Source organism: Rhinolophus sinicus, chromosome 9 (assembly GCF_057876585.1).
Source record: "Rhinolophus sinicus isolate RSI-liver-muscle chromosome 9, RSI-T2T, whole genome shotgun sequence".
Lineage (NCBI taxonomy): Eukaryota > Metazoa > Chordata > Mammalia > Chiroptera > Rhinolophidae > Rhinolophus > Rhinolophus sinicus.
In genome coordinates, this window is record NC_142509.1 from 31,192,894 (window position 1) to 31,205,786 (window position 12,893).

The 12,893-nt window shown below is 47.0% G+C and overlaps 1 long non-coding RNA gene across 1 annotated transcript in view; it reads left to right on the forward strand.

Moving 5' to 3' along the window:
* Positions 1-901: 901 nt before the first annotated feature.
* The window catches only part of LOC148757330 (uncharacterized), a 222,979-nt gene continuing 210,987 nt past the window's right edge, over positions 902-12,893 (forward strand). The window contains exon 1 of the long non-coding RNA XR_016022455.1: positions 902-1,024. This is a non-coding gene — a long non-coding RNA (uncharacterized LOC148757330). The remainder of the gene's footprint in view (positions 1,025-12,893) is intronic.

Sequence of the window (12,893 nt, forward strand, 5' to 3'; positions counted from 1 at the left end):
GACCAGAACAAGGCTGAGCACACAACGACTTGGTAACTGAGTGAAATAGTTAAGGACTGTCTACTCCATGTAATACCTGGGGAGATATCATCAAAGCAAGAAAATTAAAATACGGGCACATAAAATAACCACAAGAGAGCAAATGTAGGTGGTGTGGAATCTTAGAGGCATGGTTAACAGACAGGGGTGCGATGACAGCTCTGAGGAGGGACCTGGGGGGACAGAGGGCTCTGGGGAGTTTTCCTGCAGGAGCTGGCATTTGCACAGGACCTTCCTGAATGCAAAGGGTTTGGAGGGATGGGAAGGAGTGGGCAAGGCATTTAGGTCAGGGATTTGCTGGATGAAAAGCTAAGGTTTGCTCTGGAGACCGGCACACAAGGAGATGGAGTAACTGAAGCAGGTGACACGTGGCACTGCATGTGTACACAGGACAAGGTTTGGGACATGAGTCTCACATGAGGATTTGAATGGTGCCTCGTGAAGTGTTTAAGAGTGAGAGGGTTCTGGCATTAGATGGAACTGACATTTAAGTCTGTGTCCTTGGGCAAGTTACTTATCCCACCTGGGCCTCGCTTTCCTCATCTGTAAAATGGGGCTGAGGAGTATACCACCTCACATAGGATTAAATGAGTAATAAAAAACTTAGAATGGCTCCCAGATGAACAGGGCTGAAAAATGTTAATGATCGCAGTTCATATGAATATTACCTAAATGAATAAGGTAATATTACACTTGCTATCATAATTACAGGTCTATGTAGTAGCGGGTGAGTGCCCCATTTTACAGATGGGAAAACTGAAGGTTAAAGCAACCCTCAGTGGCTTGCTCAAGGCCCTGGGTTTATTGAATGGCAGAGCAAGGATTTGAACCTCCCATGTTTTCTCTTTCCTCTGCCCCCATCAGATTCTTTGGTCTACAGCGCCAAATCTCATCCTCCACGGAGTTTCATTTAAACTCAAGATGCGGCCCTCTCCAGTCAACATTTGATGGCTCCATCTTGCCTAGACACTCCTCTGTTCAGAAGGTGAGTGACTTTTTCATCACTCTTGGCAATGCCTCTCCCCTACCCCCATTCCTTTGGGAGAGTTCAGGATTAGTTTTGCTTTCTTTTTGTGCCACTCTGCAGCCCAGCTCCTGGGCCCTTCCCACCACCTGTAGGACGCACATACTGCTTGCTCACTCCCTGTGACCTGGACTCTGCTCACCTTTCCAGCTCACTTGCTACTCTCACCAGATCATTGCATGCACCTTGGCCTTTCTTGCCTCTGTGCCTTTGCTCATTCTTTGCCCAGGGCCTGGATAAGCCCTCCCTGTCGTCACTGGCCACCTACTATTTATCCTTTGAAATTCGGCCCCACTCAGGGCTGCCTCCCAGTCAGAGGTTACTTCCCTCCTTGCGCTCCCCACGCTGGAACTCACCAACTCTGCTGACATCATAGCCACACGGGCCTTTCTCTGAGCCTAGGGCCGGGCTAGACCTTATCTCTTTCTTTCTGAATCCTCCATACTTAGCTCTGTATCTGTTACAGAATAGGAGCTCAGCAGGTCTGTGAACAAGTGAGTGAATAAATGAACGCATGTACGAAATGACCATAATAATACTACCCCCCGAAGGCACCCAAAGGTTGTGAACTTGGGAAAAGTCAAGATGTGCGTTTAGCTCTGAGTTGCCTGAACCTCAGCAACGCTTGGCACCTTCGTTGAATGTAGATGTGGCCGTAGGGAGATGCTAATACCAAAAAGAATCCCATACGATCCAGAACTGCAAGCTCCTCAAAAGGAAACTAAGCCTTTACTGTATTCTCCCTTGTCAGGAGCGTAGGAGACTCCATCAGTGTTCATTGAATGAATTACTAAGGAGATGCATTAATGAAAATAGCATTGTAACCGACCGCAGTGCAGCTGACGGTTGTGAACCCCTCGAGTCAGGAGGCCAATTTGTCAGCCGTCTTATATTCCCAACTCCTGGGGCACTGCCTGGCACATAGTAGGGCCTCAGATTCCAAGAGTCAAAGAGCGAAACTGACCTTCGGGCCTTGAGTAGATCTACCCACACACATGGCCTGAGCATCAAAGAGAACACAACTGCCCTTGTGTGTACTCCAGGGCGGGCCGGCTTTTTCTGCCTTTGCAAAGTTCTTTTCACTTCTGTGGTCTGAAGCCAGTTCCTTAACATTGTGTAAACATGGTTTTGTGTGGTTGAAAATGTATTTTAAAAATGTCTCTAATTACCCAATGGCCTGTAACCACTCTTTCAGGGTCTGTCATGTAAATACCTAATTAGGGGCCTTGGAGAATGGGGCAGATGGGAGGGCCCCATGACCCATGGCCTCCTGGCTACTTCGTGTTCTCTCAAGGCCCAGAGGGGACACTGGGGTCCCATGCGTCAGTGGCCGGAGGAGGAGGGAAGTTCTCAGGCCACATCAAGGGTCCTGGTGCTCTTGCCTCCTGGATGGGGCTGGGGCCGCACGTATTCACATCCAGGGAATTTTCGAGCTACCCAGCTTAATGGGAACCAACTGCCCAGCCCCTCCTCCCCCTCCCATGCCCACCAGAATGTGCTCCTTTCAAACTCAAATGACTCACAGATGTGAGTCTCCGGCAGCTCCCCACTTTCCTTTTCTCCCCAAATAGCCCTGCTTGCTATAGTCCTCTGAGACCATCCACTCTCCGTCAGGTGGGCAGGGCCCTAGGTGACATGTGGGCAAACTCCCAGTTGAATCTATTTTCAAGCATTTAATATAGCATCCCCCAACCCCCACACTTGGGGTCATTGATGCCTCGAAGGTCAGACATGAGATTTGGTTCCGGATAAAAACGGCTTTTCATCCCAGACTAGAATCTGGGCACCAACTTTTGTCTGCCTCCTGGGAGATTTCTTTTTATGACCTCCCATCCGCGTGGGAAGAGTGCAAGTGTATCGGTTGCGCCTGGTCAGACAGAAGGCATTAACGGTGGAGATGTAGCAGGACCATGAGAAGGGTCCACGTCCCTCCGGCTTGCTTTGCCTCAAAGGTTTTCCCTGTGACCAGACTCCTGGCTTGGTGGCGGGGTGATGTCCAGGAGCCGGGGTTCCTCAGGTCTGGGAAATGCTGGGCCACACTGATGGGGGCAGTGGGCGCTCTGCTTCCTTTGTGAGGTCATCCTCTCTGCACTCAAGACAACTTGCTCTTCCTTGTTGTATTCTGTTCTCTGGGAGGCCAGAGCAGGAGAGAATGCCTGTGTGACAGCAGAAAGTGGCCAGCTATGGACCAGCCGGTGCTCCCTGATTGTAAGGGAGGGATGGCATCACGTGTCTACCAAGTGCCTGTGTGATTTAGAGGTTTGCAGGGAGAGAGGGTTAAATCAGAGTCCTGCCTCTGCCTAGGAGCTGAGTGCACTGGGTCTAACCATTTATCCTTCTGAGCCTCAGTTTTCTTATCTAGAGAATGGGTATGACAATGGACTAGTAGGGGAATAGGTGTCAAGATGGAATGGGACCAGGGTCTAGCGACAAGGGGAGCACCCCACCCATGATCACTGTGACTTACAGGTTTGTCTTCTCATCTATGCGTAGAAAACGGGGAACATAGTACCTAGCACGTTGTCCTGTGTTGAGGTGTAAACAGCTTCGTGTGTGGACAGCATTTAGCACAGTGCCCGGTGCACTCTCAGTGGACAGTTAATGTGAATCGGTACTTGGACTACTCTTACTTTGCTATTATTATTGTCTTCTCATTTCAATGTTTTGGCCATTATCCGGCTCGGAAGCTGCAGTGCAGCGAATTGTCCAAAGTTGTGCAGCTGTAAGTGGCAGAGGCAGATATGAACCCAGGTCCATGTGATTCTTGAGTCAGTGGTTCCTCGCTTGGCCCCGTCATTCCATCTGGTTTCATGGAGAAGCAGCTAAGGCTGTGGACAAGCAATGATCATAAAGAGAGGTTAGAGGGACTTAGTCACAAAAAAAGGGGCAAATGCACAAAGAAAGACCATAGTTCCTGGGAGGACGGGGGTAAAGACTCTGTGTGGCCGGGAGGGAGATGTATTCAAGGGCAAGGAGAAAAGAGACACGACGAAAAAGAACACATATTTTTGTTCATTGCACTGAAAAGAAGCTAGAACGGTGAATGATTTTGATATTTTAATTCTTTGTGGGCATTTCCTTTGCTTCCGTGATGATAAGATGATTAGAAGTGTATGTACCATTTCGACACTTTTCATAATCGTACTAACGAAAGAATCCCTAGTGGATGAATTTTCCGTGGGTGCCTTTAAAAGAGATTTTTCCCTTGCCGTGGGAGAATACCACTTCCTTATTAAATGATGAATTGATCGGTTATGCTTTTTTAATCATCAAACTGATTCATAATTTTTAGCAAAAATTTAGAAAAACAGAAGAAATTTTTTAAAATGTGCTCAGAGTTCTCCTATCCAAACATAACCTCTGTGAACATTATAGAAAGTTTTCATTTTTGTCTTTTTCTCTGTTAGTTAAAAAAAAACACAAAACCACGTAATTTTAATAGTACTATAATGGTAATACTGTCTCTTGCGTTTTCCTGTAGTATTTGAACATAAACATTTCTGTATTGCTGTACAGTCGTGAACACATTGGAGCTGCACCAAAATTAATCACTCCTCTGTCTTGATACTCTGTTTCTGATTCTTCATTATTACAAACACCACAGCAATCTGCATCTTTTTTTTGCCTGAAGTTTTTCCTTTCTTCCTTTCCCTCATCTCCCTTCCCCTCCCCTCCCATCCCCTCACCTCTTCCTTTCTTAATGCTTGGAATTTTCCTTTGGATGAATTCTCAGAAGAAAACTACAAGCCCAAGCTACGGGCATTTGAAAGCTCCAGATATGTATTGCCAATTTTTTTTTTCAAAGATGTTCCACGCGACATCTTGAGCTCCCTCTAATTTTTCAGTTTCATGACTATGGGGACAGCATAGAGTCATTTGTGATTCATGTGACAACATCCATTGAGCACCCATTTCACCTAAGGAGCTGCCGGTGCTTCTCAAGGCATAACTATCGGGACTTCCCAGCTGAGTCAGAGGTCACCATGAGTGAAACATGTGAGCAATCTCAGAGTGTCGACTTGTCCCTGGGAATTGGTCCTCAGAGGTCTCTGAGGGGACCCCCGACTCTGGGGGCCGTCTGGTGGACCATCATTTCCAGGAAAGCCATCCTGCTGAGTTCTAGCACCCAGCTTCTGTGGGACAAAAGCAGCAAATGTTCATTGTTTGAGCTCCTTGGAGCGAATACTTAAGTGTCCCAGTAAGCATTAAAGCACTCTGCCTCCTCCCTACCACTTCTCTCCAACAAAGCTTTTATAGGGAGCACGAGCGCCCATAAATAACAGACCAACCTATAAATAAATACAGCTGGAAGCCCACAAAAGCCCTTGACAAATGCTGTTTATTTAATTTCTCAAGTGTGGTCCATTTGAGATCCAATTGGAAAGGCCTGCTAAGCTTTTAAAAGGCCAGCTTATGTGCTTAATCTTGATTCCCCCTTCGAGGGGCCATCCTGCCATCTCCCCCACACCTGCTTAGATCAGGAAAACAGCATGGTCCTCTACAAGGGCAGGGGTTTGGGACAAAGGACGGTTTCCCAGGTCCTTCCCAATGAGGGACACTTGACTCTGGACAGGTCGAAGTCACACCATTGTTATTAATCTCGCACCACCTGAGCCAGTCTGTCCTCATTATTCATTTACTGGGTGGGAAGGTCTGGGTTCTCCTAACTGCCTACAGAGGAGAGAAGAAAACGATGGTAATAGCAAGGAGCCGGTGTGGGCCTCTTGCTATACAGTGTCTGAATCAATGATTTCAGAGGCAAGCAAACAGGGCAGCACGTTACAGGAGAGCATGTTCTTATGAACATCCGAATGGCCACACTTGCCATCTCCTTCCTGCCCCAGGACCTTTGCTCATGCTCTTCCTTCTGCTTGAGATCCCCTTCTCATCGTCATTTAACTAACAGGATCCCATCTTTCATGTTGCAGCTAGTATACCACTTTTCTAAGAATCCTTCTTTGCCTAATATTTGCCCCGCCCCACAGGAACAGACTATCAGTTTCCTTGTTATACATTCTTATATCGTCCTGTACCTCTGTTTTGCAGTTCTAGCTGCCATTTCACTGAAAATATTCACTGGGCAATTATTTGTTGATTACCTGTCTTGCTCACTTGACTATCACTTCTCACCTTCTATCCCCGTATCTGAGCCACCATTGTTTCTCACCTGAGCAAATGCAGCAGCTTCCTGGAAGGTCTGTCTGCTTTCCTCTGTCGCCACACCTGAGGTCTCAGCTTCCTACAGCAGCCCGAGGGACACTTTGAAAACATAAGTCACATCACGTCCCTCCTCTGCTTGGAACCTTCCAGGGGATCCCATCTCCCCTTGGGTGAGCCAAAGCCTTTACAGTGGCCTGCTAGGCTGTACATGATCTGGTCCCCATGACCTCTGTGACCTCATTTCCGGCCACGTCCCCCTTGCTCACTCTGTTTCAGCCATACTGGTCTCTTTTGGGTTCTAGAAAAGTCCGAACATGCTCTTATTGTTCCCTCAAATAGCTGTGGTGCTCTCTTCCGCATTGTCAAGTTCCTCCTCAAGTAGCATCTTATCAGAGAGGCCTTCCCTGACCACCCTCCCCCTCCCCAGCAATCCTTTTCCCTTTGCGTGGCTTCCCTCTGCCCATCGCGTTTATTCCTCCACATGTCCTGCATTTCATTAGTTCATCATCCGTCTTCTTTTGCAAAGCATGTGGGCAGAGCTTACTGCTCTGAGATCTCCACTGCCTAGACCAGTTCCTGACACACAGGAGGCATTCCATGAAAATATTTGGCATAAATGAATGTCTTGTTTTAAACAATGCAGCTCCTCGCATGGGTTTGGCCACGTAAGACAACCAAATTCACGAAGGGGAATTTTTTGATCTTGTGCAGGGTTGATCAGCAGAGTTCTGTCTGTCATCTTGTATTGCTTTTCCAGTTATGGGCCAAGATTCAACAACAAATGTCTTAGGAATTCCTGCTGGAGGATGGTTAGGAAGCAGGGAGGCACTCCCTAAGAAAGACCCAAAATGGGGAGAAGGATGGAGCCATCTGGAAAAAATGGAGCCCAGGGGAAGTGGTTACCCCTGGCCAGACATCTGGGGAGGCTGCCACTGGTCAACTTGCCCCAAGGCTCTGCAGTGTGTCTGTCGGCTGTTGGATGAGCAGTGTGGGACAGTCAATTAAAGGTTAGCTGAGGTTAGCTCAGACTGAGTTGGAGTGTCCAGCTTTGGCCATTGGCGAATTCAATGGGGGACTCTTGCATTAGACTTTCTGATGGTTGAGGTCTTGTTCACCTGTCTGAAAAAGTTCCAGCTTTAGTAGATTTGTTGGAGTTATCACGTTGTGAGGGGTGTGAATGTCTAATCGTTATGTTGTTTTGTACACCTGAAACAAAACAAAACAAAACATCTTGGCACTTAGCCCAGGAGGCAGAATGGGACAGTGGAAAGAATGTGGGCTTTGAATTCAGATGATTCCAGGTTCAAATCCTGGCTCCACCCCTCATGACCCATTTTCATGACCTTCCTTGGGTAAGTCACTTTACCGCTTTGAGTTTTCTTTTCCTCAAATACAATCGTATTTCCCTCCAAAGATCAGCTGACTTCCTGGACCTCATCTGGCACCCCTCTTCCACTCACTGAGCCCCAGCCACCCGGGCCTGTTTTCTGTTCCTTGAGGCAGTCCTGCCTCAGGACCTTTGCATCTGCTCTTCCTCCGTCTGCAGCGTTCTGCTCCCAGCCCTGCACAGCAGATTCCTTCTCATCATTGTGGCTTCAGGTCAAATGTCATCTCCTCAGAGAGACCATCCCTGACAACCCTATCAAAAATTGCCTTTAGACACCTAAATAGTCAGTCACTCTGTTATATTTTGATGATAGTGTTGAATACCATGTAAATGTATTTTATATATGTATTTATTCACTTGTTTGCTGTTTGTCTCTTATCCTCCACAGAAAGTAAGCGGCTCGTGAGTAGGGACTTTCTCTTGTTCCCTGCTTGCGTCCGTGGCACCGTGGGCAGTGTCTGGCACATAGCAGGTACTCAATAAATATTTGTTAAAAGAATGGACAAATAGTTTGTTATAAGGAAAAAAATGGGTTGTGGTAAAATAATTGCAAAAATAACTGCAGTTCTCCACCCCTTCTGCAACTTTTGCAGTGATTTTGTAGCTCCTTCCACCTAAAGGTGGAGTTAATTACCCCACCCCTGAATCGAAGCTGGACTTATGCCTTAGGGCCAGTAAAATTCTGCAGACACACCAGCATGACTGCTCAAAGTCTAGGCCTCAAGAGGTCTTACATGCTTCCAATCTATCTTTTGGAATCTATCTATCTAATCTATCTTTTGCTGTGGTTTGCCCTGACTTCACTATGAGAGACACATGGCCCATCCACGCATGTCACCCTAACTAACAACTGGTTAACTGCAAGATGTGTGAGTGAGGTCCTACTAGAGTGGTGGCCCTTCGCCACCTCACCAGCTGAACACAGATGCATGAGAGGACCCAGCTGAGTTCAGCTGAACCTGGCCCAGATTAGCTGCACCAATCAGCTAAGACATAGACTCATGCAAAGCCACTGGGTTTGGGGATAGTTTGTTATGCAGCAAGAGCTAACTGATACATGGAACACACACACACACACACACACACACACACACAGAGTCATGCGCGTACACACATATAGCTTGACAGATTTTGATGCCCTATCAGTGGTAGTTATTTATTGTTGTGGTGGGTATGCGTTATTTGGTAGTCCAAGGAGGCTGTTCCATCTCTGGAGTTGTAAGTTTAACAATGAGATGTGTAGCCACATGTTGATCAAGAGAGGTACATCCCCACCAGGCTCTGGGTAGCTCGTTTCTGCGATTAGCAAACATCCTTCCAGCCTTGCACTTGGTCCCTTGACCTCAGGGTCAGAGGAGCATTGAGGAGCCTCATGCAGATCTGGCTCTTTGTTTGACCTGAATAATACATGCATTTTCCTGGTTCTATGATGTTTTTAGGCCTCTGATTTATGGCGACGAATGTGCCCCTCTGTGTGCCCTGGCTTTTGTTAATGACCTATCATGAATTATCCACGAAAGAAATGTTAAACGAACTAATTAGGCATTAACCTTACATTATAGATCAACCACACAATTGGATCCTTCACAGCTATGAGTGTGACAGCACAAAGCATTAAGTATTGATGGTCCCAGGCAGGGCCAAGAGGATGGAGGTGGGGAAGCAAGATCCAGGGGAGGGGAGAGACGCAATGGAGATGCCTCCGTGCTTGCCTGCTGGTCGGAGGGGAAATCAGCAAGATGGAGTCAAACTGCCTAATGCATCCACTTATTAACTGTGTGATCTCATAACATAAGGCGTGGTAACAACTGGCTTGTAGAGCTGCAAGGGCTAAGTGAGGTACCGTGTCATAAGGGCCTGCTATATACTTGGACCTCGAAAAATATTCTTTCTATTCACTCTCCTTTTGGCAAATTTGTCTTTTGGAGAATGAAAGCTTAGCCACTCTACACACTGAGTCCACTTTGTAAAGACAAAGCCATGCGTCTTGGTAGATTCCTGGTAGAATTCCTGGTAAATCAAGTTAGCGCCCTGAACATGAGTGACGCACAAATTAGCCAAGTCAAGTTGAATAAAATCATTTTAATAAGTAGCTCGGTGACCTTGGATAATGATGATGATGACCATTTATATGTATATTTGTAGAGCACTTTATAGCTTACAGAATGTGTTCTTATCCATGCTCTAATTTGATTCACGAAATATACCAGAGGGGTGGTTAGGGCAGGCTTTATTTTCTCCATTTAACAGATGGGGAATTTAAGACTCAGGGAGGATAAATGACTTGTCTAAGAGCTGAAGCCACGAGCGGAACCTTGGTCTCTAATTGCAAGTCTTGTTCTATTTTCATGATGCCCTTCGACCTGTCTCTCCAAGTTACTTCCCTTTTCTGGGGCATAGTCCTCACTTATCAAATGGGTATGTATGGGGCATGCCCACTCTGCCTACATCAACCTGGACCGAGTCCTTCTGCTGTAGGTGGCCATGTTGTGTATCACATGACTCCAGTCCCTTTATTCACCCTAGTCGTACCTGATTGGATGAGAGGTGAGCACCTGATCGAGGGCAGCCAATCAGTAGGGTTGCCCATGAGCAGGGATAAGACTGAGTCAATCAAATAATCTCATAGGGTTTTGAACCACATGGCTCCAAATGTGAGGAAGGGCAAGAAGCTGAGGTGGGCCTGGTGCAGATAGAAGCCAACTCAGGGCAGTCTTCTGAGGGTGATGAAGCTGATGGGGGGCAGATGCAGAATGGGGGGGTAAGGGGGGAGAGTGAAAGAAGGAAGGGGAGGAGGAGATGGAGAAGGAAGAAAGGAAGGGAGGGATAAAAAAGGAAAAGAAGAAGAGATGGGAGAGGAGACGGAGGGATTGAGAAATTGCTTTGAGTCCTAAGATATTCTGGTTCCATTTCTAGCCCCTGTATATCCTCATTCCCCCTGTTGTTTTGAGCTAGTATGAGAGGGCTTAATACAGTGACTTTCAAAGTTAAAATACTGAAATACTGGGCTTGCTGAGCTCTGCATGGTGTGTCCTTGGCATGCCATGGGGTCAAAGAGGACGTGTTATATTTCACTGAAAAAAAAACACATTGGTTGGCCTACTGCCTTCCAAGCACCATTGGGCAGCAGTGTGGAGGAGACAGGGTGCCTAAGGCAGACCTTCCGGGTCCTATTGGAAATCCCGGGGCTCATGACCCAGGAGCTCAGGCCTATTGGCTGCCATCACAGAGGAGCTATCTAGTATCGACCGGGAGCTGGGTGGGTAATATCATGGTGAATGGTGGACTCTACAGGTGCAGGATGAGCCCCATCTCATCAAGTGATGCCAGGCAGAAGGTCTCCATATCACGTGGTGCCAGGTGTCCTTGTAAGATAAGAGTCTACAATGGCTGTTACACCAGTGCCGTTGAGATAGCACGAGAGCTGAATACCATCGCTGGTCTTGTTACCCACCATGTTCCTAGAATCAGACACCTCCCCAGGCCAAGTGCTGGAAGCCATCAAGAGGAAGCAAAGCCCTAATGGAGGTGGTGGCACAATGAGTGATGTCAGGTGACATGTGGTGACGCTCAGTGGACTCCGTGTGAATCCGTAATCGGGGAGGGTCAGCTTCATTCTACTCCTCAAGCCTGACGGTTGGGCCATGATTCCAGATTTCCACTGCACACTGCGGGGTGGGGGAACAAAAACCTTACGTCCCAAGAGTCGACACTGTGATACGTTAATAATACATTCTTGGATGCTTGGAGTTTTATTAACACTGAAAATAAATCTACATTAAGGGTAAGTGGTGGCTAAATTTCATTTTGCAAAAATTTGCTGTGGTTTTTGTTCCTTTTAAGACTGTTTTCCAGAGGAAAGCACATTTGAAACCACCAAATTACCCTTATTATCTTTTCCTTTTTTTGAGCCCTAAATTAGTGGAGGCATTTGGAGCAGTCATTGAGTGGGCATTCTGGGATGCTTTGGTGAGAGGCCAGCCTTCTCACGTCAGGTATATGGGAGAAGGACGGTCTCGCCTATATTCTTCCTGCGTCTAGAGATGAGTTTCCGTGCAGGAATTTACTAAGAGCCCTGTGTACAAAAAGGGGAAGCGAAGGATTTAGTAGCTCGAGCTTGTCCTGCCTCCCTAAACGTCCCAACTGGCCTCCCTTCTTCCATCTCCCACTGGCCCCTCTTCCTTTTCTTCTATTTCTCCACTCGCTTTTTTAAAATATTGTACTAACATACACATGACATAAAACTTACCATTTTAACCATTTTTAAGGGTATCCTTCAGTGGCATTACGTTCATTCACGTTGTGCAACCATCACCACCACCCATCTCTAACTTCTTATCACCCACACTGGGGCTCTGTATCCATTGAACAGTAACTTCTCATTCCCCCATCCCTAGATGAGTTGTTATAAGAAATGGGCTCACGGAATTGTGGAAGCTGAGAAGTCCTGCAACCTGCAGTCAGCAAGGTGGCGACCCCAGAGAGCTGGTGATGTAGTTCCAGTTAGAATCTGGAGGCTTGTGGTCCAGGAGAGCCAAACGTGTACATTCCAGCCTCAGAGCCTGAGACCAGGAGAGGAAAGATGTCCTAGCATAAGCAGCTGGCAGAGAGAGTCTGCATTCTCTTGTCTGTCACCTTTTTTGTTCTACTCATGTCACCCTGTGTTCAGGGTTCTTTTATGTTGTAGCGTGTGTCAGAATTTCATTCCTTTTTATGGTCAGATAATAGTCCACTATGTGGATAGACTGCATTTTCTTTATCGCTTCATCAGTCAATGGACATTTGGGTTGTTTCCGCTACCCGCTTCTTGGCAATTGTGAATAATGCTGCCATGGACATGAGTGTACAAATATGTCTCCCTTCCTTTGTTGCTGTCTCCAGAGAAGCATTTTAAGCTCACATGATGGGCAGGTATCCTTCCTCTGGGACTCGCTCAGATGCCTCTGGCTTTGTTCTTTTAGCTTACACCACAGCCTCTTGGCCCAGTCCAATGGACCATATCTGAAGATACACCAGCATTGTTCATCAGTTTAGTACCTGATTCTAGGGTGGGTGGGGCAAGGGGAGACAGAATGAGGGAAATACATTGCCCCTTCTAATAGTTAGATGACAGTCAGAGGTGGTCCCCAACAGGGCATGTGGATTCTAAGTGGCAGGACAGGAGGCTGTAGAAGAAAGAACTTGAACTTGGCATCAGACAAGTTGGGGCCCTTACCATCTAGGCCCTTACCAGCCTCGATCGCCTCATCTGGAAAATGGGCATGATACTTTCTATGTTCCAGG